The sequence below is a fragment of the Camelus bactrianus genome, chromosome 19 (assembly GCF_048773025.1).
Source record: "Camelus bactrianus isolate YW-2024 breed Bactrian camel chromosome 19, ASM4877302v1, whole genome shotgun sequence".
Classification (NCBI taxonomy): domain Eukaryota; kingdom Metazoa; phylum Chordata; class Mammalia; order Artiodactyla; family Camelidae; genus Camelus; species Camelus bactrianus.
Window position 1 is genome coordinate 20,344,901 of NC_133557.1, and position 24,914 is coordinate 20,369,814.

At 40.9% G+C, this 24,914-nt stretch overlaps 1 protein-coding gene and 1 non-coding gene across 2 annotated transcripts in view; both read right to left on the bottom strand.

Moving 5' to 3' along the window:
- WFDC10B (WAP four-disulfide core domain 10B) overlaps nt 1-21,718 on the bottom strand; it is a 50,782-nt gene extending 29,064 nt beyond the window's left edge. Inside the window, exon 1 of the mRNA XM_010958778.3 lies at nt 21,131-21,718. The gene's annotated coding sequence lies outside the window, so the exon portion shown is untranslated. The remainder of the gene's footprint in view (nt 1-21,130) is intronic.
- Nucleotides 12,517-12,589, bottom strand: TRNAD-AUC (transfer RNA aspartic acid (anticodon AUC)). The gene has a single exon. It is a non-coding gene; the product is annotated as a tRNA-Asp (tRNA).
- Nucleotides 21,719-24,914: the final 3,196 nt, after the last annotated feature.

The window sequence follows — 24,914 nt, forward strand, 5'->3', positions numbered from 1 at the left end:
CTACTTGATACACCATCTGAAACATAGATGTAGGAAAAATCAGACCAATTTTAAGATCTTTGTAATAAATATTTTGATAATCCTTGAAATTTTCATCCGTTCGCTATTTTCCTGACTTTAGTTTTGTCTTTGCTGAAAAATATCTGTACAGCCATTAAAATGAAAGAACTTTACAAGTCAGCCCTTCATCCTCTCTGAGTATCTCGCTGCCTCCCCTCCCCAACTTTATCCAGGGCTGGAATCTCAGCTGACCCTATCCATTACTCCCCACTCCCTCCTGAACCATTCCTCATGCATGCACTCGATGCTTTCACTGTCACAGGTGTGACAAGCCAAATCTATACAGGTTTGAATCACCTCCCCTCTTAGGTTGAGCTATTAAATAGAACCAAAGCACCAAATCTGTGCTACCCTTTGTCCTTGAAATAAAACCGAGCAGAAATTCCCAAATGAAATGTTCTTGCACTCATAATGCATTTTTCTTTGTGGTGGTTCCTGATTCATGTTCACCAAGCCAGGAGTCACAACTAGTTTAATTAACCTGCTGGTGTAATCTCTATTTATCGTAATTATTTGGACATATTTTTAGTACCTCAGTCATTGACATTGGACTTGGCTATTCTCAGTCCTTCTGGGAAATGAACCCTCAACTTCAGTTCAGTGACAGTGTTTAAGCTACCAAGAGAATGATCATTCTAAAACTGTCTGCCAAGTCTTCTGAATATAATGCTCGGTTCGACATGGTTCGACATGGCCATGATCTTCTCAGCTATAGGATACTCAGCTTGATCATTTTACGTCTGAATCCCTTCTCTGCACACATTCCTTGTCTATCTTATTGACAAAGTTCAGCCTCTCACCTGTGAATCACATTCTGGACTACTGGTGGCCGGGGCCAGCATCAGAGGCCTCGTGAACCAGCGAGATCCTGCAGCAAGTCCTGCAAGCCTGGTCTCCACTCAGTTTTAAAAATAAGAAAACCAATCCCCTAAATTGAGATGATTTTCTGCAAAAACTCTGCTTCCTTCCAGATCAGACCATTGTCCAGATAGAGTTTACTCTGAACATGTGTATATTCCAACTTTGGTGAAGGCCCTAGAATTATAATCATTCTTTAGCCCCATCAGCTGCGGGAGACATGCTGTGACAGCCAACTTGGGCAAAAAGAATTCTGTTCTCCACATATCAGGGATCTGTGCTCCGACTGATGACCACTGCTTCTGATCACATAAAGAAGCACCTCCTCTCATTGTTATAAGCACCTCCCCCTCAGGCCAAAGTGACTTCCAGGAATTTAAAGGGCCAGTGCCCTTTTCCCTACCCTTCATTTTTCCCTTTTCCTCTTTTTGGGAGCCAGACATTAAAGACTAGGACATTCAAAAAAACAACTGTATATGTATGGAAAATTAGAAAGTGAGCATGCATGCCCAGGAAAGGGCTCAGAAAACATGTGAGAATACCTTAAGTTTACATTTCAGGCTGATCCTCAGCACAGGAACAGTCTAAAGCAATCAAAAGCAAACAAAACAAAACTCATAAAAACTGTAACGAAATAAAAGAGAATACCTTGGGGAGAATCTGACTTCCAGAGTTACCACATTACTAGATTTAAGTGTCCAGTTTTCATCAAAAAAAAAAAAATCACAAGGCATGCAAAGAAATATAAAAGTATGGCCCAAACAAATAAAATAATAGAAACTGTCTCTGAAAAAGATGTGATAGCAGATCTGCTAGACAAAGATTTTTAAACAACTGTCTTAAAGATGATCAAAGAACTAACATGAAGTCAAGAAAATGTTTGAACAAAATGGAAATATCAATAAAGAGATTTTTTTTAACTAAATAAAAACAGAAAAGAAATTCTGGAGCTAAAAAGTACAATACCTGAAATGAAAAATTCATTAGAGGGATTCAAAGGCAAATTTAAGCAAGAAGAAAAAAAAGCAGTGAACTTGAACATGGGACAATGGAAATTATCAAGTCTGAAGAACAGAAGGAAAAAAGACCTGTGGGACATCAACAAACTATATTAACATACTCATTGTGGGGGTCCCAGAAGGAGAAGTGAGTGACAGAGAGAGGGGGAGAGAATATATAAAGAAATATGACTGAAAACTTCCTAAATTTGGTGAAAGACATGAATATAAATACCCAAGAAGTTCAATAAACTGCAAGATGAACTCTAAGAGATGCACACTGAGACATTATAACCAAACTGTTAAAAGCTAAAGACAAAGATGATCTTGAAAGCAGCAAGAGAGAAGCAACATCTCACATACAAGGGATTGCCAATAAAGTAACAGCAGATTTCTTATCAGAAACGTGAGAAACAAGTAGGCAGTGGGTCAATATAGTCAAAATGCTAGGAATTTTAAAAAAAAAAAAAACAAAAAGCCTTTCAACTGAGTATCCTATATCTGGAAAAACTGTCTTTCAAAAGTGAGGGAGGAGGGGAATCTACCAAGATGGCAACATAGGAGGCTCCTGAATTCCCCTTCCTGCAAACACTGAAAGTACAACTGCACGTGGAACAATTACCTCTGAAAGAAACCCCAAGACTAGCTGAGTGACTCTTACACATTGCGTGAACGAGAAAATACCCATATTGAAGCAGGCAGAAAAGCCTGAGACACACTCTCATAAACCCCACCCCCAGCACTGGGCCATACAATCTGGAAGGAACTCGCAACTCCCAGCTTCCCCCTGAGGAGCAAAGTGTTTAGAATTCAAATTTAGTGCCCCAGCTTCTAAGACTCCCACCTGAGGGATAGGCTTCCAGAACTTCTAGCTCTGAAAGCCAGCAAAGCTTGTATCCATGAGACCCACAGGACCCAAGCAAACAAAAACGCAGCTGTTCATGGGCGTATCTCACTGGGACTATCCCTCCAGTGCTCAGAGCAGAGGGAGCAGGCAAAATCGCTTCCTCCCAGTCTTTCCCGGAAAGGTGTCCATCTGCGTACATTGAAAACCACTGTCTGAATGGTAGGCTTATAATTTAGCACACATCTAGGGGCTGGCCATGACCCTCCCCAGAGACCAGGGAAACCAGTGGACACCTCCCCTACCATCTCCCTGTAGTCTACAATTCCACCCCTGGGTATACATCCAAATGGAATGAAAACAGGATATCAAAGAGATACCTGCATTCCCATGTTTACTGCAGTATTATTCATAGCAGTCAAGATATGGAAACAACACGAATCTGTGAAAAATAAATGACTAAAGAAGATGTGAGATTATATATAATATAAATATATATATCATATACATGCACAAATATACATACACACACAATGGAATATTATTCAGCCATGAGGAAGAAGGAAATCCCACCTTTTGCAACAATGTGGATGGACTTGGAGGGCATTATGCTAAGTGAGATAAGTCAGACAGAGAAAGACAAATACTGTATGATATCACTTACATATGGAAACTAAAAAAAACTGAACTCAAAAACAAACAGTAGAATGGTGGTTATCAGGGGCTGAGGAGTTGGGGAACTGGGGAGATGTTGCTCAAGGGTATAAACTTGAAACCAGTAGATAAATAAATCCTGGAGATTTAATGCACAGCATTGTGATTACAGTCAACAACACTGTATTATGAATTTCAGAGCTGCTAAGAGACTGGATCTTAATTGTCCTCTCCACAAAAAAGAAATGGTAATTACGTGACATGATAAAGGTGTTAGCTAACAGCACAGTGGTAGTCATATTGCAATATATAAATGTATCTAATCAACAAGTTGTACACCTTAAACTTGCACAATATTATATGTCAATTATATTTCAATATTAAAAAAAAAAAGAATGATGATAGTTCCAAGATCCCCCAAGGGAAAGGATTGGGTAGGGCTAGGGTCATGCAACATTACACAAAATCTAGCTGTCACCCAAACTACCCTTGTTACATCTACACTCTCACATTTGGATACAGGCCAAAATCTGATTGACAAGGTAATGGAGAAAAAATATTATTGTCAGCACAAGTGCAATGAGAAATTTAATTTTTGCATAGTCTCTAAATATCTCCCCAACAAAATATTTATTAATAACAAAAGGAAAGAGCAATTTTACAGAAGACAAACCTCGCAGGAACCATCTGAATTAAGTGACCAAAATTATTAGCACCAATTATAGGGCAAATGGACATTGTCAACCACCTAATATGATGCAATGACAAGAACACAGCATCTGCAATATTCTGGTCAAAATATTTAACCTAGGTCCAGTCATGAGGAAACACTGGAAAAACTCAAATTGAGGAACATTGCACAAAACGCCTGGCCTATATATAGTCTATAAAACTTAAAGGTCATGAAAGTCCAGAAACACCAAGAAATGGATTCAGATTGAAAAGGACTAGAGTGATGTGACAACTAGATGCAATCCATGATCCTGGATTGATCCTTTCTGTTAAAAAGGAGGATCCTGGGACAACTGGCAAATTGTCCTCCAGACAAAGGGCATAAGAGGATTCTCCATACCATGCTTATAATGCTTCTGCGAGTATGAAAAAAAATAAAATGTTATTTTTTTTCATCACTTTGGCTTCTATATGGAGAGTAAACTAAAGCAGATCAAGACTGGAATGAGGGATACCAGTTGAGAGCTCTGGTAGACATCCAAATGCTGAATAATCATAGCATGGGCTAGAGAGGGGCAGCAGAGAGGGGAGACTTGAACACAGGGGAGACAAATTTCGAGATAAAATTTAAAGGATTTGTAATCCCCCAGGATTATGGGGTTATATGTTGGAGAGAAGTACGGATGACTCCTAGCTGATCTTGGTCAACTAGGTGAATGTGTCATTCACTAAGTGAAAGAACAGATATTTTCAGGTCTCAGCTACTATCACTTCAAATATCATTTCTCTGTAGTTCGCTCCATCCTCTTTTTTAGGAACTATGACCATGTCTTGGATTTTCAGCATATACTGCATGCATCCTAACTACTATAATTTATTTTTCTTTTTCTCTCTCCCTCTAGAAATCTGGATAAATTCCTCTAATTCAATCATCTTTTTGACTGTGAACATTTTTTGGTTTCCCATGACTGGTTGTTTTTACTTTATTTCAGTGTCATTTATTATTTCTGAGATTTTGTAATTTTTTTTTTTCATATCTGGCTGGGAGTCCGTTCCTATAATTTCTATTCCTCTTAAATAACTCTATTCCTTCATTTATCACTTTAAGCCTCCTAAAATGCTTAATATTTAGTCTTGTTCAGACTGTTCTGAAAAGATAATAATTCATCTGACATGAATTTACATTTTTCTGGTTGATTTTACTGGCTGCTATTAGCATCAGATATCTTTATATATTTTGGAGTTTTGATCCCAAGTTTTTCTGAGTTGGTAGTTTATGGTATGTTTTAGGTTTTCCTCTGTTCTTACCTCCTTCTTGACTAGTGGCTCAGTGGTGCCCTCCTGGAACCATCCGGAGTTTAAACAACAGCCTGGAGGCAATGATGATCAAGCAGGCATCTGTTTATTTTCTCGTCCTGAGTCTCTGTCTTAGTATTTTCCCTGTCGGCCCTGGTCAACTATCTTTGAGTAGTTTTAGAGTTTTCTTTCATGGAAATAAACCCTATCCAAGACCCTGGATCCAATCAATGTTCCCAGGACTGATGCCCAGTGTAAGGTGGGAGTCTTTTTGGCCCTATTACCTTCAAAAAAATCCAATTCTGGCCCCACTACCTGTTTGCAGACCCAGGGCCTTTAGGCCAGGGACACACAACTTGTTTGTATTTCCTTGTATCTCTATCCCATCTGTGGTCCACAGAGACATTTACAATCCTTCCAACATTTTTTCAAATATTTTATCTATTATTGTTATGTATTTAGAATAGAGGAACTGCACCAAAGATGACTTTATTAAGCAATTTTAATAGAATGTTTTCCTAGCATTGTATACTTATAGATAAGTATAAATATAAATATAAATATAAATATAAATATAAATATAAATATATTCTCCATAGCCAAATTTGGGGTCCCTGAGTGATGAGACCATGTCATCTAAGTCTTTGGTGTTCCTCTACCCACTCTCCATTCCTCTAAACCTAGGACATACCTAGCCCATCAGAGATTAAATCATAAGAATTGATACATCTGGAAGGAATCCCTCCATGTTCTGAGGCTGATAAAAAAAATAAGGGAAAATATCCTTAGTTGCAAAGTCTTTTAGCTAGTGATATCATCATAATTTTTCAGTTTTATTCTAGTAGATGAGATGGAATCAAATAATTAATTAGACAATTAATCAAGCAGTCTATAAATAAATACAATATAAATAAAAGTACAGCTTTCATAAGTGTTCCCAATGATAGGGACACAATGCTATAAATTTATAGAAAAGAGGGCTTGACCTGATCAGGGAAGCCATGGAAGGGTTAATGGAAGAAAGGACAACTGAGCCAAAACCTGATGGATGAAGCTGAGAAGTGATGAGATATGGAAGAACAGTCCAAGCAGAGAGAACACCACCTACAAAAACCCTGTGGTTGAAGAGAAAGTGATGGGTATAAGAAACTAAAATAAGCTCCACAAGGTAGGGGAAAGAAGTGTAGGAGGAAGTTTTGAGAATACAAGATGACTCTAGAGATGGGAAAACATAAAGTAAGTGAATTTACAGGCATTATTATATTTTCTTACTTCTTGTGTTGGGAAATAAATTCCTAAAATAGTCAGGAACAATATAATACTCTTTACTAGGAAGACTATAAGGCATTCATTAAGTCCATTAAGGTTGGTATTGACAAAGATATAATGGACCAAAATGGCATGATGAAACAGTTCTGGAGAAGGATACTGGTGATGGTTGCACAACAACGTGAATGTACTTAATTCACTGAACTGTACATGTAAAACGGGTTAAATTGGGAAATTTTATGATATGTATGTTTTACCACAATAAAAACCCAAGCTCATTATAACAGTATGTATATAACATATGTCCCAAATGATCTAGTATTTGGTCCTATTGTAGAATCATAATAAAATAATACATAGCAAACAGGACACTTGGAGGTTGGAAGTCTCTTTGGTTAAATTTATGCATAGTTTCCACATAAAAGACTATGACTATGATTATTACGTCTATTGACCAAGTGATGGGCTGCTCAAGCAGAAGATCATGACATTTACAAAGTGACATATCAGGTCCATTAGACTATTAGGAATACCTTCTATGTTGAGGATCTCTAATGAACAGGAGTAGTCTCATGTTATGGATTCATTTATTCAATAAATTACTCTTGAGAGGAAACTATGTGTCATAATGAAAGTTCCATTTTTATTTCCTTCTCTAAAACTAGTTCTCACGTACTTTTAATGTTACTTATTTCACTACTCTTGCAATACAGGCAGATCTTTACAACTGCCCGTAAATCCATGAATTAGGCTGTCTTTGCTTCCAGGTAAAGTGGACAAAGAGATATTTCTTCAAGCTCTGCTCACTGGGAAAATGTCCATTCCTCACTGTCCTTCAGGGTAATAGAGCTATAAATGTTGAAGCAGTTGTTTCCAGTTGGTCCTAACACACATACAGAGAAGGACTGTGCAAATGAGACAGTTTTTTCACCATTAGTCATCTGGTCTTTGAGAATTCCTGAAGAAGCCATAAGTGTGGATTTCAAATTCTGTGACAACACAACACAACAAGAAGAGTGTATTTTGGTGAGTGGTAGGGTGCATGCTTAGCATACACAAGGACCTGGGTTCAATCCCTAGTACCTCCTTCAAAAAAAAATAGTACATTTCATGGGCTGAGAGTATAATTTGCCTGCTCATAAAATTTACTTGTGTCTTTGGGGCCATCTCATAACTGGTCTAATGTAGATTCCTTCCTTATTTAGATGGACTTTTAATAAGTTTACTAAGAACTCTAAGCTTTTCTCAAGCATCCTTCTATCATAAGCTTTTTCCAGACAAAGCAGAAAGTTAATGACCCTCACTGTTTTCCACCCCATAACATTTTCACTCAATGTCTTAGACCCCACACACTGGAATGGAACATTTCATCTTCTCTCCCTGAGGACCTGCAGTTCAGAACATTCACTCCCACGTGCATGACCATACAGGAACTTCAGGAACCCAATATTTAAATAATAGTGTCATCAGGTAGCTCTTCTTCTGAACACATGGGGGAAAATGCAAGGCATTTAGCACTCTGGAACATATTTATTCCTCTTTCATAGCCTAGGGCCTCTCCCACTCAGCCCTGCCACTATTCAGCCTTGTCCTAATAGGGACAATGGAGCTTGTGATCAGAAGCAAAGATGTAGACCTTATTGGAAACACGGAACCAGAACCTTCAGATTCCCTTTACTCCAGCCTTTGCCCCTGATCTCGCTCCATGCTGTGGAGAATGTACTCCAGCCAACACAAGACACTATTAACTATTAAATCATGTTCCAAGTCCTTTACACAATTTCATTATGAAAGCCTTAAAAAAAAGAACTATGTCCCATTTGGCTTCCTCTAACAATAAATGACTTTGCATAGCAGAGAAATAAGTAATTATGTATTATTGTATGTTGATTACATTATCAACACAAGCCTGGATCATAACTACACAATAGAAATCAAATATGCAAGGCATTTAAAGGTTACCAGAAATTTTAATATATAAGTTTAACATTTTTCAAAAATAATTCTCTACCTATATCGATATTGAGGTTAGATTTGTTGCCACATAAAATATATATTATTAATCATATGGACATGTGGAGTCATAATATATAACAGAATTCATATAGTTTATGCATTACAAGCTGAAGTGTTTTAATCCTTTCCCATTTACAATGTCCAAGTACAAAATAATAATTTATTACCTTAGCAAAGAGAAAATATCCTGGCACCAATGAGATAATAAAATGAAGATTTGCCCAATATGAACCAAAATTCCTGAACATTAAAACCCTAGATTCCCTGACTCTTCCCCAAATACTCACTGCTCCCACTTCTCTCAGTTATGAGTTGTTCCTGCCCACACTTACAGGAAAGAAAAGACATCATGAGTTAGAGCCCAATATGTGAAGGGAAAGCTCTACAAAGAAAAATTGGGGTGCTATTGCCAGATGGAGGATAGTAGACAAAACCAAACATACTACAGTCCACCCCTTGACTCTTCAACTCATATGCGCTGCTTTCCATTCATAAGCTTTTTTAAAGCTTATGATTAACACAAACAGCCAAAAGCATTTACCCACAACCAAAGAGACCATCAAAATCCCATTCACTACCTCAACTAACTTCAGGCCTAGGGTCTTCTCTTTTAGCACAGTCTGAATCCTGCCAGGAAATTGTGCGACAAGTATATCAAATGACAAGTTTCAATATCAACCAACATGTCTTTAATAAAACAGTAGGTTAAATGGAACAAAAGAGAGAATTTCATTTAATTCTGTAATACAAGGAAGGAAAAATACGTGGCATCTTTGTGCTATATCTTATAAGGTTCTAGCTAGTTTTAATAATACCCCATCTTTGGCCAGAACCTCTCTTCAACGGGGCTCTTTTCATCTTGGGTAACCCAAATTAACATTCTAGACAGAAGAAATATGAGCTCATGGTGGGATTTCCTGGGTAGCTTTTAATCTTTTCATCTTTCAGGCTTTCATGCTTTCTAGCTTCCATGAAACTTGATCACTAAGAATGATGTACAATACATGCTTTAGGGCTTCAGGGTTCCTTCAGTGAAGCATTAACCATATCCCCCTTCACAGTCAGGCTCATTCACTTTAGGTAAAAACACTACCCCTCTTTTCCTGCTTTACCAGGTACATGAGAATTCCCACTGAGGCTATCCATGTGCATTAAGAAAGCTGTGACAACACAGCAAAAACAGGAATAGCCGGGAGTGAAATACACCTACAATGAAATTTCCTAGTCCAATACAAACCCCTTCTTCTCTCTACTGGAATGCTACTGGGTACATGGGTGCCTCAAGCATTTCTCAAGAACTTCAACTATTAGTTTTCTACCAGACAGAGCAGAAAACGCAATTCCGAAAAAAAAAAAAAAAAGAATAAAGGAAAGTTAATGACCCTCATTGCTTTCTACCTCACTTCTCTTTCATCTAAAGTTTTATACTGTATGCCTCCCACTGAAATAGAACATCTCACTTTCTCCCCCCCAGAGACTTGCAGTGCAGGAGTTCCACTGCCATATTTATACATGACAGTAGGAGACACTTCTTGCAAAACACTAAGGTATCCAGCATCCTGGGAGATGTTTATTTAGCTCATTATAGCCTAGGCCCTCTCCCATTCAGCTTTTCTTTTTTAATTTTGGGGAGAGGTAATTAGGTTTATTTTTTTTTAAATGGAGGTACTGGGGATTGAATCCAGTATCTCACGCACGCTAAGCACATGCTCTACCACTGAGCTATATCCTCCCGACCCACTTCCCATTCAGTTTTGCCATCACCCAGGCTTCTCCTTATCGGGAGCTGGGCTAGTTAGCATGTTAAACAAAAATGTTACCTCTGTTGGAACCATGGAGCAAGCCACCTCTAGTCTCCTGGCCCAACAATGAGGACTAGGAACAGGCTTCAGAGTGAATGTGGAGTTTAAAAAAAAAAAAAAAGGCTTCATTTTTTGGAGCTGCATATTTAGGTCTTTTAGAACACTGCTGTTTACTCCTTTAGTTTCAGTTATAAACTGCTACCATCACATCATGATATTCAGTGGTGAAATCTTGTTACTACCATTCCCATTCCTTTTCATTTAGAATCAGAATAGTTTTATTTCAAATTTCTAAAAAAAAAAGGAAGGGAGAGAGGGAGAGAGAGAGAAGGAAAGGAAGGAAGGAAGGAAGGAAGGAAAGGGAAGGGAAGAGAAAAGAAAAGATTAAGTGAAAGGATCCAGACACAAAAGAATCCAAATTGAATGATTACTTTTACATGAAATGTACAGAGAAGGCAAATTTATAGACACAGAAAGTAGATTACTGGTTGTCAGGGGCTGAGGCAGTGAGAGAATGGGATATAAGTTTTATTTTTGAGGTGGTAAAAATGTTCTCGAATTAGATAGTGGTGATGGTTGCACAGTTTTGTGACTATCTTGAAAACCACTTTAGATTTGTGAATTTTAAATTATATCTCAATTTTAAAAATAAACTGTGTGGTACTTATACAGGAATAGAAATATTCATAAATAAATCAAATAGAAAATCCAGAAATAGAGCCAAGTATAATAAAGAATATGATGAAGTAGCATTTCAAATCAAGGGAAATTTTATATTCTTCAATAAATGATAGGAAATTTGCTATTCATTTGATATGGTAGTCAAATTAGATCCCTATTCAATAAAAATAAATTTCAAACATATTAAAGTTGTTAACGTAAAAAAATAAAATGATGAACTAATAGAAGAAAATATAAGAAAACATTTTTCTAAATTTGGGGTGATGGAGGACTTTCTGAGAAAGACAGAAAACTCAGAACCCATATGTTTGTTTGAGACTCATAATTTATAGAGTACTCCTGTAAATCAATAAGAAAAACATAACCCAAGATAAAAATAACCAAAGTGTAAGAAGAGGTAAGGCAAGTGAAAAATTCACAATGTCAATAACCATGCTAAAATATTCTCACCCCCACCAGTAGTCAGGGAAATATAAATTAATGACCTGTCACTTTTTACCCATTAAATTTACAAACAAATAAGTGTCAGCAAGGCTGTGGTGAATTGGGTAATATGCTGAATTTTATAATGTATATGCTTTTGACCTAGAAGCCCACCTCTAAAAATTTATGTTACAGAAATAATTGTACATAAAGACCCATGTATAAGAAAATTCACTACAGTATTATTTGTGATTATCAGAAACAAACTGATATATGAATTAACTGGCATTCCATTTCCTATATAAAATATATTGTTCCCACCTTGAGAGGCATGGGTAGTAGATGGCTAAAACAAAATTTATCCTCAAAAGTATGATTCTAGCATTTGGAGGAGCAAACAACACTGTCACCTGGAAATAGGTTTCTGAGCACGTGGAAAAAATTTGGAGGTTGGATGAAGGGACTGAGAGAAGTGACTTTCTTTACTTTCTCAAATTCAATAAAGAAATTGGTAGGGATAAATACATTTTTGTTCTCCTGTAATTTTAAATTTTTTTCTTGTAAGGTTTTAAAGACAGTAAATTATTAACAGATGTCTGATAGAACTTAACAGTGTAATCATCTCACCAGTAAAATCAGAATTAATTTAAATTGCATGTATGTTTATTAATGAACTCAGGCATTCTGCTATACACTGAGTCCTTTCAAGTAATTTCATTTTATAGAGATTTTTATACTTTTAACCATAAAAAAAACCACATAAACTATTTCCTAGTGAATTTTTCATCTCCTCCACATTAGAGTTCTAGCCTTTTCACATTCTTATTATTGAAGATGTTTATTTCTTCTGTTTTTCTTGACCATTCTTGCTAACGTTTTGTTACTTTTAACTTTTTTTTTTTTTTGTAGGTAGGGGAGGCAATTAGGTTTATTCATTTTTTAGAGGAGGTACTGGGGATTGAACCCAGGACTTTATGCATGATAAGCATGTGCTCTACCACTTGAGCTATACCTCCCCTCATGTTTTGTCATTTTAAATGTGTTTTTAAAGTACAAACTCTCATTTGGCAATTTTACTGTTTCTTTTTTCTAATTCATTTTAACTATCCTCATCAGTATCTTTTGTCTACTTTCTTTTATATTTATTTTGCTGTTTCTGTTCCAGTTTAAGTTCAAGGCTACGTTGTTACTTTCCAATGTTTCCATTTATATATTAAAGTGCTGATAATAATTCATTTACAACTATTCATTATTGAGATGCTGATGTGATTGCTGATGTCCTGAGCCATGAGTTGTCATGATCCCTGGATGTGGAGGAGAGACAGGCAGGCTGAGGTTCACCACAGAGCTTTGACAAACTGTGACCTTGCAAGCTCCATGGCTGGGTACCCAGGTACTTACTGTCCTGCTCACTAGGCTGATTCTAGATGCACCAAAATCTTGCCCAGGCTTGGGCCCTGGGGAGATGAAATCAGAGATGGGTTCAACTCCTCTCAAGAGAAGGAGCTCCACCCCTAAGATACAAGATCAGCCCAGTCCAGGACTCTCCTTATCTGCTATCTGCAACACCATGAAGTCTGAATGGACCTACTTTTCTCTGTGCCTCATCTTTACCATGCCCCTCCATACACTTTCAGGTGTCCTGTTTCCTAAAGCTTTCAAAGAACAAATGTGTGATAGTGGACATCTTGGAAGTAAGGCAAAGTAGGAGGGGCAACCTGGGAGGGCATGGTGAAGGGGAAGGGGGGTCTAGGCAGCCGGGGGAACAGTTGCTGCCAATAAGCGGGAATCAAGTCCTTCTTCTATCTCAATCCGTATGGTCCTAGAGCATCTGATTTCAGGAGTTACATTGAGTTCCGCCTACAAATGCAAGAAGGAGGAAGACAGAAAGTAGAATCTATTTATGTTTTTTCCAAGGGATTCTGGTGTCAGAGGAGTGGGGATTATGAAAATTGGATTGATGTCAGGAGTGTCCAGGAAGTTCCTTTATTTGGTGTGGATATGTATGTGTGTAAGTGAGTGAGTGAGTGAGTGTGTATATTAGATGAGTTTCAGTTCTATTTATCACATATACACAGGACCACTGTGTTACATTCTACAGACACAGAGAAGCAGAGGCCACCATTCACATGCTTAGGGCACTCACACTCTACTTATTTAAATTAATTTGTTCCTTTCACATTATAACGGACATGGATGAACAGAGCAAATTCAGGGTAAACAGAGCAAATTCCCAGTTGTGGATAAGGGCTGTAGTTGAACTTCAAGAAGACTGACAAGAACTCCTTCTTTGTCTCCAATGTGGTCACCATCGCTCCTGCTCTAACCACCTATCTCCATGGTCTCAGTGAGACAAGGTGAGTCTGAATGGGTAGTTCAAAAGGGGGGCTGGATGGAAGAGGACACAGACTCTGGTGGAAGAAAGGAAGCTCTTCTGCCAGACTAGACATTTTAAGCCTATCCCTCAGCAGTAGATGGAGAGAGTCAAAGGCCGTTTTAGCTTATGTGTTTGCAGAGACTCTGCGGAGGTGAAGCAAGGGCTCTGACCTCTGTCCTTGGGGGAACAGATGAGATGTTCACCTCTGGTGACATGGGAAAGCATGTGGAGAAGCAGGAAATGTGACAGACTTCATATCCAGAAGGAATACTGTAATGAATGGAAGCAGCCTCAGGTCTTTCCTGCTTTTTTTTTTTTTTTTAAGATTTTTTTTTTTTTACATTGTCTCTGAGGGGGGAGGGGAGGTATTTAAGTTTATTTTTATTTAATTTTTTTTTTCAGTGAAGGTACTGGGAATTGAACACAGGACCTCATGAATGCTAAGCAGGCACTCTACCACTGAGCTATACACCCTCCCCCAGGTCTTTTCTGCTTTCATCTCTAAAGTGATCAAGCTACCTTGTTGTCCTCCAGCTATGTATTGGAGTCACGGACCCAAGCTGGAGTCTGGAATCATTGCCCCATATCACATATACAGTGAAATTTATGCTCAAGGGACTCTCCCAGGGTTAAAGGATCAGACAGATTCCCATGGGTTGATGAGTGTGAATAGCCAGAGTCAATGAAGAGAAAAATGCCAACTTGGCCGTGGAAAGATCACCTGACTCTGCCATTCTCATGTGCAGAAATCTGCAACTATCCTCCAAAGATGGGTGTCTGCCATTTAAAGTTGACCAGATTCTACTACAACACCTTGACTTTTTTGTGTGAGCCCTTCATCTTCTCTGGCTGTGGAGGCAACAGAAACAACTTTAAATACAAATATATCTGTGAAAAATTTTGTATTTCTAAAAGGTAAACTTCTCAACAATTCCCTCCTTCACTTCCAATGACACCAAATACTAGGAACCATGGTCTTTCAAGAAGAATCAAATGAGAGGTCAGGGGAAATTGAGCAAGGGGACCAGAACTTATACTTGGGTTGGGGACGTTTATAAGCACAAATTTCAATGTCTCAAGTCACTTAGTCCAATGCAACTCTTTTAAAATTGTGAAAACGGAAGACCAGAGAGGCTGATGACTTGCCAAGCTCATTTAGAAGAAGGACTTTGATCCAGACCCTCCTAGCTCTCCAATCAGCATCTCACTACTACCATGATGGCCTCAGGTCTTGGAGAGCCTGCCCAACACCTTATTGTTGCGCAGTTAAAAGAGAAGCTTTGGAAGTGTCAGGAGAGCAGGGGAAATCTAGCATCATGGTCCAGTATCCATAGTGAATGTCTAAACAATGGACTTATGCTCAAGAGCAGAGACATCACTTTATTAATTTGACTATCCTCAGGGTCCAGTACTATATCTGCTCACTAATATTTAATAGATAGATGTGTGGATCGGAGAGCTATTAGTATTGAAGCCCTGCGGACACGTAAAAGACCCATTGATTCTTCCAATGACCTTATGAATCACTAAATTTGTTTATTTGTTAACAGGGACAGAGTTGATGGTTAACCGTTCTTCATATGACAGAGAGAAGCAACAAGGAGAAAGAAACGTTCTTTATGAAAAAAAGTATGCCCAAATTATTCTGAGTAAATAAATTAGACTATTGCCAGAAGTTTTTTGAATTCAAATTCTTCCTTATTTCCTTGCCCAGATTTGCCTTTCACACTGATTAGAGAGAGAAAATTTTAACTGAAAAATTTCTGTATGTCAGCCCTGGCCTAAATTCATTCCTCTCTTCCATCCTAAAATCCACCAACATAAACTACAAATGACCTCTCTGAAGGCACCAACCTACCCATGTAATTAGTCAGTCTGTGTAAAGGCAATCACTGTTGCTATCTCCTTGGCCTGATCTTCCAAAACTGAGGACTTTGTTTCTGTATTTTGTCACTGACTAGTGGATTTCCATGGAAGTGGCACTAAAACAATCATCGTTGAATTATTTCATCTGCCTCAAATCAATGACCATTCAACTCCCAGTAATGCTCATATTCTAGGGAAATGTCCCCAGTGCCCCAAGTGCCAGTAATACAGAAATTGTGACTTTACAGCTGGGAGATACAAGTCTTAAACCAAGCTGAACCTCTACAGTCAGAGTAGAGAGGATCATTCCCCTTTGCCCTAACGGCCTGATGCATATTCTTATCAAGGACTCAGCCTCACAAATGAGTTCAGAGATATGAGCAAACTAGGCCAATATTCTAAGGACCATAAACAGTAGAGGAAATTGTATTAGGGTAAAGCCCCAGTGGATGTGAACATTCTAGTTCAGTTCCCTCAATGGCAACCCCTGCCTCTGGACTATAAGCATAGCCTTGAAGAAATCCAAGTTGGAGTTGGCAAAAAGCATAGATTAGAGATGTCATCCTAGCCCCTCACCCAGGAATCACTCCTGTGCAAAAAGGGACAAATGAAACAGGAAAGTAGCCTCTGTTGAGTCAGAGTCTAGTATCCCAACCATTCTGAGTCCATATAAAACACTGTTCTAGGCCTGACATCATGGGTATAACCTACCTGGCGCCCACTCATGGATTCGGAAGATTTTCCTCCCTCCAACTATTGTGAAACACAATGTTATAGAAACACGACTCAAGCATAATTTCCTTGGAAGTTTTTCAGAACTATACTCTGGTATTCCAAAGAATTACTTCTGTGAATTATTTTTAACTACATGGTTGGGGGGTGGGGGAGAAGACTATAACCTAAGAAGGAAAATGATTTAAAAAAAGAAAGAAAACCAGGAGCATCAGCACTCCCTGGGAGCTGGTTAGAAATGCAGGCTCTTGGGCCCATCTGACTACTGTTGAACCAGAATTTGCATTTTAACAAGACCCCTTGGTGAGGTGTATTCTCCTGTCACAAGCATTAGCCTATGAAAGGCCAGGAGGCTGTCTACCTGACAGAGCCTCTTAGAATGAAGCCTTCTTCTGCATCAGCTGTCTATGACTTCCACCCATAAAATGTGAAAGACTCTTAACAGGGACCGCTATGTCCCTCAGGGCTGAGAGCAAGCTGCTTCGTAGCCCTTTCTCTTTCCCATTAGCAGCCCATTTCCTTCCGGGGAATTCTCTTCCTCCATTCTACAATGTCTCATGTGGTGTCTGCTAATCACAACAGACGTCAGAAGTCAAGGAACCAGAACTTTTTGTCTATACATCTCACCACGAAGGGGCGGCACTTGAGTTAAGACCTAAGTTCTCTACATAAAATAGATAAACAACAAGTTTATACTGTATAGCACAGGGAACTATATTCAATATCTTGTTGTAACTTATGGTAAAAAAAGAATATGAAAACAAATATATGTATGGTCCTATACGACTGAAATATTGTGCTGTACACCAGAAATTGACACAACACTGTAAACTGACTATACTCCAACAAAAAAAATTTTTTTTAATTTTTTAAAGACCTAAGTTCTCCACCAAGGGCCATTTCTCCACCAGAGGACATGTGTCAACATCCAGAGACGTGTTTGGTTGTCACAAATGAGGGTGAAGGTTTGGGGAGGGTGTGGCCAAGATGGCAAAATAGGAAGACCCTGAGTTTCCCTCCTCCCACGTTGCAAACCAAAATTACAACTATTCGTGGAGCAACTATTGATGAGAAAGACCAGAATACTGGCAGAAAAGATTTTCCACAACTAAAGATGTAAAGGAGGAGCCACAATGAGGTGGGTAGGAGGGGCGGACTCACAGGAGAGTCAAGACCCCCACTCCCAGGAAGGTGACACCCAAACAGGAGGATAGTCACAAGTACAGAGGTTCTTCCCAAGAAGTGAGGAGTCTGAGCCCCACATCAGGCTCCTTAGCCTGGGGGGGTCCTGCATCAGAAAGATGAGCACCCAGAATGTCTGGCTTTAAAGACCAGCAGGGCTTGAGCACCCACGGGAGAGCCAGAGGGCTGCAGGAAACAGAGACTCCATTCTTAAAGGGCACACACAAAATCTCACATGCTCTGAGTCCTAGCACAGAAGCAGTCATTTGAAAGGAGCCGGGGTCAGACCCACTTGCTGATCTTGGAGAGCCTCCTGGAGAGGAGGCAGGAGGCAACTGGGACTCCCTGTAGGGATACAGATGCTGTCAGCAGCCACAATTTGGAGCTCAGTCTACCAGGAGGCAAGCACCATTTCAGAATCCCCCATCTCTCCAGGGGCTACCCACCCACTAGCAGGCTGCCACCAGGCCTGAGATCCCCTGGACCGGACAGCCAGCTGCCTTGAGACCCAGCCCCACCCACCAATGGGCTGGCAGCCTCCACACAAGGCAGGGCCTGGCAACCAACCAGAGCAGGGCCAGCCACGCCCAGCAGACTGCCCACAGCAGTACCACCAGGACCCAGCCTAGATGACCTTCCTGCCTACGTGATGCTTTCCGCCCCCGTGACCCTGCAGAGTGCCATCAGTTCCCAACCCTCATACACTTCTAATTCAGAGATCCCAAACCAGATCACCTGTTAGAATCCCCTGAGGAGCTTTTTAAAAAAATAGCTACTAATAAAGAAACAAGCAGCTTCTTGGGCCTGCCCCAGCTGTGACCTACTGAATCAAAATATCTGGAAAGGAAGGGATTGGGAATCTGCATATTAAAGAGCTCACTTGAAGAAGGAAGGGTACCGTTCAGTGGTAGAGAGCATGCCTAGCATATATGAGGTCCTGGGTTCAATTCCCAGTAACTCCATTAAATAAATAAGCTTAACTGTCTCCCCCATTAACCCTCCGCAGCAGTCAAAAATTCAAATATAACTTGTAGTTGGCCTTCCCCATATACAGTTCCTCTGTCTCCGCATTTCCTCTGTATCCACAGCTCCCTATGCTCTGATTCAACCAACCAGCACTATAGAGTTTCCCACCCGAAAAAAATCCATGTATAAGTGGACCCGTGCAGTTCAAACCCATGTGGTTCAAGGATCAACTGTAATTCTGTTCTAAAACCAGACCAGGCAACCGCTAATGGGCTTTCCGTCTCCATGGACTTGCCTATTCTACATATTTCACATGGATAGAATCATAGAATATGCGGCCTTTGGTGTCTGGCTTCGTTCACTGAGCATAATGTCTTCCAGGCTCATCCATATTGTAGCATATATCACTATTTCACTCCTTCTAAGGCCAAATAATATTCCATTAGATGGCTATGCTACATTTGGCTTATCCATTTATCCACCGATGGACATTTGGGTTGCTTCCACTTGTTGGCTATTGCAAATAATGTTTCAATGAACATTCATATACAAGTTTTTATCTGAACCGTTGTCTTCCATTCCTTTAGGTACGTGCCAGCGAGTGGAATTGCTAGGTCATAGGGTGATTCTATGTTTAACTTTTTGAGGAACCACCAAACTTTTTACTTTTTTAATGTGACTACTAGAAAACTTGAAATTATATATGTAGCTTGCATGATATTTCTACTGGAGAGTGCTGCTCCAGATATTTCTGCCTAAAAATTCTAACTGGTACCAACCTCTCACTTATGTATACCCCACTTTCTTTCAAACAGGATTTGAGGAACTTAATACCATAAAACTGATTGCCTGAAACTGAAAATCACTGAGCCGAGAGTAAAGAAGGAAAAAAAAAAAAAACAGCAGAGACAAGTAATAAAAGAGAGTCACAGGAAGAGATTAATTTTGTTAAAGAAATCAAGTAACAATAGCTAACATTTATTGAGCGTGCATTTTGTCAGGCTCTGTGCTCAGCATTTCTTTACATACTGACTCTTTCCAGTAATCCTCTGAGGTAGGCAATGTGATAATTTTATTATCCTTATTCATTTTGCACCAAGATAGTAAGCATCAGAGTCTAAATTCAAACCCAGACCCCACTCCACAACCCAAGTTCTTGGCTTCCTAGTAACCAAAATGAAACACCACCTCTAGACAGAACCTTTCACAGGGGCTGGCAACATAAGTGATGTCCAACAAGTTCTTTCCCTGCCCATTCTCACAACAGCTCATCATGAGAGGGAAACTGCCCTGATCTCCAGCTCCACAAGGACTATGCCCCATGGCTTTGTACAAGAAACACTGATACAACACTGTGGATAAATGTCACCAAAAGTGCAGAAGCATTCCACATCACATGAAAAGGAAGAGCATAATGTTAGGTCTTACTTCATTACGTGTAATTCCATAGGGATCTAGGGTGTAGCCAGCTAGGTAACTTTTTCTCAAAGTGGATTGAAAAAGTTGGGAGGAACTCAGACTTTCGTCTTAACTAGGCTTCTAGAACATCACGTCTCTTGTGTGGAAATGTCTCTGACAGACCTCTGCTGCCCTCTGGTGCTTCTGAGCATAAAAGCACCAGCAAAGAATACACTCAAAAGTCCCAGCGCCAAAATCTTGGGGTCTGGGGTCCCAGAGGAGAAGCACCTGAGCCCCCCACCAACTCCACTAGGTCTTGAGCTCTCACTGAACACCCTCACCTTGTGTTCAGTATCTGGGCTCTGCCCCTACCTTCACAAATTCCATTTCATTTTCCTGTCCTGGGTGCACTGGCATCCTGGTCCAGGCTGGAGCTGGGGTCCAGGTCGTTGTTGGAAGAAAACAACTCAAGAGCTGTTATCTGATGGGCAGTATGTAGGAACATGATGACAGAGTATGAATGGGAAAGTGTGAAAGGGAGAGTATGATGCAGCCAATCCTGACGAGACCCCAGAGTTAACCCCTGCCTGTCCCTCTTTTTCTTACTTACCAAACTGTCAGCTGAACCCAAACCACTAGCCTACCACAACTTTATAGGGAGAGAAAGAATATCAAAGTTAGAAGAATTCTGAGGTCAAACAGACCAAGGTTCAAGCTAGCCCTGCCACTTACTCCAGGGCCTCGAGCAAGTTATTTAAATTTGCTGACTCTGTTTCCTCAGCTGAAACACGCGGCAACATCACAGGGCCGCTCAGGATTAAATGAGATAGTGCATGGAAACTCCTTAGCTCGGCACCTGGGACATGATGCGCAGCTAAGTGTCAACTGATAACTTTTATGGGGGCTTCCTTCTTTACTTATGCTTGTGAATCTAAATGGGGCTGGCCTTCTGTGCACTGATCCCCTGGACAAGAGGGCCCCTTGCCAGGGACATGGGCTGAGCCTCCTGCCCCTCTCATCCACATACCCCACTTACCAATGACGTTGTGCCCCACCGGAGAGCAGTGAAATCCAGAACAGCAACGGGGAGAAGACGCACGGGTCCATGGTGCCACTGGGGCTGAGGGCACCAGAGATTTCTACCGCCAGATGGCCGGGAAAGTGATGGAGAAGGGAGGAGCTGAGACCCCTCTGGCTCTGGTCAAAGAACAGGCCTTGGTTGACCTACACTTGAGGACTGCAAGTTTCGGAGCCCCAGAAATTCCTGCCCACCGCAAGAAGCGGTTAAAAGAGGTCATCGAGAGGATGTGACTGCTGGTTGACCCGTGAGCTGGGGGGCCATGGGAGGCTCCCCACCCCTTCCCTAGTCCTTGGAATGTACCTTCTGCCCACCAGTTTCACAGTGGGAACTGTTCCAAGGACGTAGCCTTGAGAGAGTAATGTTGTCGAGACCTTGTGCACGGTGTGCACATCTGAACCCAGTTAAGGGATTTCTGTAACATTTTCAGCTTCTGGAGGCAGGTGCATAAGTCCGCTCATCTTTGGGCTGCCCAAAATAAACATCGTGTGTCAGTTCCTTTGCTTATTAAAACTGCCACCTGCCGAGGAGAGTGGTCTGCCTCTTTCTTCTTCCTCTCCCTGCCCTCTGTGTGCCCTCTGGAGTGAGAGGCTGGTTTCAGATTTCACCCGGGGAAGCTCCCAAGGTCAACCAATGGGAAGCTGGGATCAGAGACGGGGAGGTGTGTGGCTTTTCTACATGATCAGAAATAAGCTAATTTCAGGGTGCAAGGTTAGGGAGTAGGACCAGGGTCCACTGAGGCCTTGAACTCTGAGAAAGAAAAGGCTCAGGTGGCTCCTTTGGTTTAGGGTACTGAGGTGGGAATCCCCGTAAAAAGACCGGCAGTACCCCGAGGAAGGGCCACTGCGCTCCTCCAAGCACCGTCCGGTTCCCTGGCCCAGAGGCTTTATCTCACTTTTTGCCTCTAAAGCGGCTAACTTACACCTAGAATTCTATTGGTTCCCTGAGCTCACTTCTGATTGGTTATTTCCTTCACTCCTGATTGGTTATTACTCTTACTTCTGATTGGTCCACTTCCCTAACTTCTGATTGGTCCATTTGTAGTACTTCATGTGCATGGAGCTCACTCCTGATTGGTCTATTTCTACAAAGCTTGTTCCTGGTTGGTCAACTTCTGTTATACTTTATTTGCATATGATGTTGCAAAGGGTAAAACTGGCAGCCTATAAAGGCCTGTGTAACCATACAAATGGGGTTAAGAGCCTGAGGTGTTAATTCTTCTGGGTTTGTTGGCGTAATAAACGTGTTCTCCAACTCTCCCAGTGCTGGTCTCTTGCTGGATGCAGGTTGCTGTTACAACTGAGCTGTAACACATTTTTCTGCAACAGTACAACAGTGGGAAAAGCTGCTTAGAAAGGCCTGGAAGCGGCGAGGGGTGAGGGAAAGCGTAGAATCTGGCCCCGTCTCAGCCGTTGATCTCCAGGTCCAACACAATCCCAAGTTCAAATTCAGCCTTTTAGCTCATGTTCTCTCTCTCTCATTTCGTTGCTACCACGAGGCAGGTCAGCAGCTCCCAGGCAGACAGGCTGCTCCAGATGCGAAGGAAAGATCTAGAAGGAATTCCTCTCCCCGTGCTCAGCCTGAGCTGCACCTCCCTCTCAAGTCCAACTCCCCATCCAGCTGAAAATCATCGTACAGTATTTTAAGATTCCACGGACTGTTCTTTCATTAAAAGCTTTTCCATACCGAGTTAAGTGCATGTATTATTTTGATTTTCATTTAAAAAAAATACCTAAAATAAACATTATCAAATAAACGATAAGCAAAACAATGGAATGGGAGGGGAGAGGAGGGGCTGTCAAAATGTTCAGCTGCCGATCACATGGTCCCCCATCCTTCCCAGCTCCCTGCAACGTGAGCCTGGAGGTGTGGGTGTCCCTTGGACAACCACCGCGAGGCTCGTGCCAGCTGCTTTTTTTCAAATCAGGAAATGCTGGAATATGCCTCCTCTATACAGAGGTGAATGTTCTAGACCAGCAGAAACCAGAATACCACATGCCAGCAGAAAAACAGAGGCGGGAAAGGGGACACAAAACCCCAGCAGTGGTGAGAAATTTTTTAAAATTTATACTTCACCTTTTTCCATTAAAGTTGGGAATTACAAAAAAGTATTTTTGCAGCATTCATTGTGAGCAGTGATACCTTTTTTGCTCTGCCTCCTTAGCAATTTCTGTCCGAATCTTAAATGCATATGTGCAGACTTACGGTTACCCGGGAGTCAAGGGGGTGGGAAGGGATAAATCGGGAGTTTAAAATTTGCACCTCTTGGGAAGCGATGGAAATGTTAGGTATCTTGATTGTGGTGGTGGTTTCATAGGTGTATATATCTATCAAAATTCGTCAAATTGTACATCTGAAATATGTGTAGAAATTATATAATAAAGTTGTTTGAAAATTTGCCCAGGAAAAATACTAAAATAAAAAATAAATGCATTATGTCCTTTGACCCAGTATAATACCTACCTATACCCCAAACATTCCCTTCCTTCTTCCTAACAGAACCTTGATATTTATAGCCATGTGGCACCTCCCTCAGCCTCAGGGATGATGCAAGTTTCCTCTAAGATGGTCACCTTCCCATTGGTGTTGGCAGACACTTGCTTTCCACGCCTCTCTTGCAGCAAGAGTTCTGGCCAGTGCAATGACAAGGGAAGCGTGTGAAGGGTGGGTTTCTGGGGAAGACAGCCTTCATCATTAAACGGAGAGCAGGTTTGAGGTCAGGGTCTTTTCGCCACTGTGCTCTACACACACCCTCTTCCTGCTGTGACATCAAAAGGAACCTTCTCACACCTGTGAGGTGACCAGCACAAGGACAAAAGCCAGCACACTGGCTTTTGCACACTGAGGATGGTGAAGGAAGGAATGAGTCTGGCCTTGAGTGTTGTGGTTGAGCTGCTGAACCAGCCTCACTGCCTCTGCAGACTCAGACATGAGAAAATTAAATGTCTCTGTTGGCTACGCCACTGTCAGTTGGGTTTTCAATGAATTGCACACCAACAAATTCCTCATGGGCTAGTCTTGGGAATTACATTCATTTTTCATTCACTCAACCAATATTTACTGAGAGCCTGGCTTTTTGCCAGGCTCTATTTAAGAAACTAGAATTCTACTACTAAGAATTTACCCAGATTTACCTGCAAAAGTAGGCCAAGATTTTTACATGTTCAAGGATATTAATGCCCAACAAGAGATAACTAGTTGGTTATTTTCATCGAGTTCTATTAAAAGAATGTGATGACATAAAAGATCTCCAAGACAGAATATGATCCATTTTGTATACATAAAAAAATACAATTTTTTAAAATTATCTTGGTCTCAAGAGCCAAAAGACATCCCCTCCCTATAGCAAAGCTACCTGGAGAGGACAAACCACCTATCTTGGAGCCAAGGGCTGGCCCCTCAAGGAAGATGGCCCAGGGTGGGAACATCCAAGAGACTACAAAAAAAAAAAAAAAAAACTAGCCCAGTTCCATCCCCAGCCCACATTCTCCAACAAAAGAAAGGTCAGCAGGTCTCAAAAGAGGCCTGACTATCCCACTCCTGGAGCCTGAACTAGACATCTGTGGCAAGTCACCCTGGGCTTCCACCCATCTCCTCTCTGGCCACACCCAACCAGCCCATTTTCGATGTTCTCAGGTCCCCTCTCCTTCCTAAAGAAGTCAGTCCCATAATCCCACAGCCATGGTCAGAACCCCATACTCTCTTTCCTCGTCTTAGCCCTCCAACAGCACAGACCAGGGGG